Source organism: Lycium barbarum, chromosome 4 (genome assembly GCF_019175385.1).
Source record: "Lycium barbarum isolate Lr01 chromosome 4, ASM1917538v2, whole genome shotgun sequence".
Lineage (NCBI taxonomy): Eukaryota > Viridiplantae > Streptophyta > Magnoliopsida > Solanales > Solanaceae > Lycium > Lycium barbarum.
The window spans coordinates 15,784,506-15,788,582 of record NC_083340.1 but is presented as its reverse complement, the minus strand read 5'-3'; the positions used below and the strand labels follow the sequence as shown (position 1 = coordinate 15,788,582).

General features: G+C 35.9%; 1 long non-coding RNA gene across 1 annotated transcript; it reads right to left on the bottom strand.

Annotated features, from left to right (window-relative positions):
• Nucleotides 1–341: 341 nt before the first annotated feature.
• Nucleotides 342–3,136, bottom strand: LOC132638230 (uncharacterized). The gene is made up of 3 exons (XR_009581634.1): nucleotides 2,412–3,136; nucleotides 1,424–1,474; nucleotides 342–630 (listed from the first exon to the last, which is right to left on the bottom strand). It is a non-coding gene; the product is annotated as an uncharacterized LOC132638230 (long non-coding RNA).
• Between the last annotated feature and the right edge of the window lie 941 nt (nucleotides 3,137–4,077).

Below are 4,077 nucleotides of genomic sequence, written 5' to 3'. Positions count from 1 at the left end.
GGTAAGGGTGGAAACGTGCATACCGTTTATGAGGCAACAAGAACATGCACTTGTGGTAAGTGGCAAACGTACCACATGCCGTGTTCTCATGCTGTAAAGTGCTTTGAGAGAATGAAAAAAACGGTAACAAATTATGTGGCGTGGGAATACAAGGTCCACAGTTACCTTAGAGCATATTCCGGCTAATTCCACCCACTTGGTAATGAAGCTTATTGGTCAAACTGTCACGACCCAACTAGGGGCCGCGACGGGTACCCGATACTTGTACCGAGCACCCCTTATCTCGTATCGTACTTTTACTACTAGGTGGGCTGTATAGACTATACCGTATCTTTTTTTTTCTGTTGCTTAACGCTAACATTAATGGCATAATTGTAGACATGGACTTATAAACTTTGCTAGCACATTATACAACGACGAGGACCACAAAAGTACAAAACATCTGACTGTACATATCTGTCTACGAGCCTCTAAACAAAGTACATCTACATATACAAGAAGGACCGGTTCTACCGTGCCCGAATATGTACACAAAAGTAGTACCAAGAAACTGAGGCTCCGGAACAACTGGAGCGCTGCCACAGTACTGCTGATGGAGCTTCTAAGAGTCAAATCTGTCTACCTGTTGACCTGCGCGGCATGAAACGCAGCGTCCACAAGAAAGGACGTCAGTACGAGTAATGTACCGAGTATGTAAGGCATGAATAATAACATAAAAGAGATATAGCGCATGCCATGAAGTAGAAACACAACCTGTACATATAAGTGCACGTTGGCGGATACCATGCATGCTTAGCGCTGCGGAACGTGCAGCCCGATCCATATGTGCATATACTATAACGTATTGCTGCGGCACGTGCAGCCCGATCCATATACATATAATACTTTGCTTTCTTGGAAAACATTTCTTTTCATATATATATAACATAGAACATATTATATTGCCGAGGCGTCGGCTCCGATCCATTTAACCATATATCCCGCGTCCGGGCATCCCGCGTCCGGGACGATATCATGTACCATACTCCAACTGATCAGGTGGCTATGCGTCTATAGCGCCTTCTCTTTCTCAATCTTCCCCATATACATGTACATATACTTATCGTTCGATAAACGAAACAATTAAGAAAATCCGGGAATAACGGGCCCACCTCGGGTCAAATGAGGTGGCGTACACGATTTACATACGTTACATTTCATGACGTCACTTGTGAGAGTTTTAAGGTAGTCGGGTCCTATTTGTGCAAGTTCTAGATGTTTAGGCAATTTTTCAACATTTCATACAATATTTAATTCAATTCTACTGAATGAAAAAGGGGAAACTTTGGGTGCGGATTTCGGAGAATAGAGTTGTCCCCGAGGCTCGTATCCAACTTATTACGTTTAAGACATGCCATAGAAGGAAGGGTGAATCCTTACATACCTTTTCCGATTCATACACGTCTCCAAAATCAAGTTTCAAGTTCGCCAAAATCTACAATTTGGTCACAATTACCAAATGTTAATTGTAAGGCTTTAAGATTTCAATCTTAACCACTACTTGTCTACAAAAATTTGGGCAGCATCTCCCCTATAAATACACCATCCCCAAAATTCAACTTAGCCAATTTTTTTAATCAATATCAATCCGGGAATTCAACCCGGCCAAACTATCAACACAATGACAACAACCATGACTACAAAACACAATATAACAAAACTAGTCTTCTTTCCAACATAATGCAATAGTTTTCATTCCAACTTCACATTTCCAAACCAATCTCAATGCTTTTACATTCATTACTAATCAAGATCATTACAATATAATTCGGAAGCATTTCATATCATTTCTACCAAATATTCACAAGATATACAAACTTTCCACCAAAACCATAATCCATCCAAAACTTCAAATCTTCAATCTACATATTCATAACATATTTCCATCTTCCAATTTCATCAACCATAATCATAATTTGCACCTTAATAATTTCATTTTCATAATTACATAAATCTACCATAAAATCACAAAACTTCTCATAACCACTTAACAACCAATCTTTCATGCCAATATGGACTATTATCCTTCCAAATTCACCAACTAACATAATAATTCACATTTAAAACTCCACTTCTATAATTACATAAAAACTTCATTAAAATCATATAATTTCCTATAACTATTCCCAATAATTTTCCATGCCAACTTGAACCATTTTCTTCCATTTCCAATATAAATTTCACCATAACCACAACTAGAATACAACATAAAATTCAACTCATATTATTTATACAACAATATACATATATGTCCACTTACATATATGCACACCCACTTTGTAAACTTCCATATTTCCATAAATTCTACTCATTTCTACATACTACAACATAAACCAACCTTCATAACATAATAAAAAGGGATTAATTCTTACCTTTTTCTACAATCTTCTTCACTTGACCAAGTTGTCAACTTGAAGAAACAAGTGTTCTTTCTTCCAAAATAATTACACCAAGTTATAAAGGACCCTTTAATTGGTAGAAAATGATTTTTGAAAAGAAAAAATTTTTTTTTTTTTTTTGGTCTAGAGCTTGGCCGAAAATGGCCTTCTTATTCTTGCTCTTCTTTCTCTTGTTTCTCTCTTTCTCAATTGTCTTGAAACTTCTAAATGTTTCAAGACAATTTAATGATCCTTTATATTAATTATCACATGGGAAATTTATTAATTTTGTGGGCTTGGGCCATAAGATGGCCGGCCACCCCTCTCCTTTGGGCCTTAATTCGTTTTTTATTTTTTTGGGCCAACTCGGTTGATCCCGAGTTGGGCCTAGCCCACTGACCTTTCGACCTTAAAACGTCCATATCTCCTTGTACCGATGTCACCTGGGAACCCACGACCTATGGTTGGAAAGCTAATTCAATTATCTACAACTTCTATTTCTTGGTATTTTCCAAATTCCAAACTTATAATACCGTTTTTGCCCCTAGAAGTCAGATCACCCGAAAACGTTTTCTTAAAAATATTCGTTTGGAGGACTTCCACTTTGATTTGGCCCAAGGGTCCTTCTTGAGTTGTGTTTAACTTCACATATGTGATTCATATGACTTTTCAGATGTCCCAAAAAAATCTCGATGTGTGGGCCCCACCTCAGCAAATAATCTGACGTTCAAAAATACGGGATATAACACAAACGAGCCGTTTTCGATGGTTGCTAACAAGGATTACATCAGGAAATTGGGCATTAACTCATGAAGTCATAGACCTAATCAAATGAATGTTAGTGAAAAAACTTACTCTCGCAAGTGCTCTACATGTAAGCAATATGGCCATGACAAGAGTTCGTGTGGGCAACAAGGCCGTGGTGGTACAAGCACGTCTCGAAGTAATAGAGCCTCTAGAAACTTGAAGATTGTATTGTTACTGTAATTTAGTATTATATCGCTTTGAATTAGTATTGTAATTTAATGGAATGAATTATTTTTGAATAAGTATAAAACTCTCGTATTGGATGAATTATTATTAAATAAAATATTTTTATTTGTACATTCGATTTGACTAAATAATAAAACACCTAGATCAAAACCCTATAAAATATGACACTTAAACTTAAAGAAGACAAGTTTCCAAATAAATAAAACTTACTTTGGGGTACCTCAGAACCCCTAAAACGACGATCCAAACGTTTAGTTATACTTGATGTAATGAGCTGACATTATTATACGCAAAAAAAATATATTAAGTCCTATATAAAATATTGATATTTCGGGGTTTTGAAACATGACTAATCTTTGCTCAAAATAGGGAAAAAACGTGATTTTGATAACTTTTTTTTTTTTAAAAAAGTAGCCTTTCACGGACAGAATCTGTCCGTGAAACCTAGTTATGTATTTTTTTTGTGTTAATTTGTTTTTTTTTTTTTACCATACTAAAAAAGTTGCGGTCTTGAGGAACTGAGATAACTTCAAGAACCTCTCTAGAATGTTTATCTTTGAGGGGTGATTGGGAAATGAGTATTTGATTCTTTTAATTACTATCTCACATTTTTCTATTTTAAAAACAAAATTCATTGGATGGAATATATACTAGTAGAATACTACTC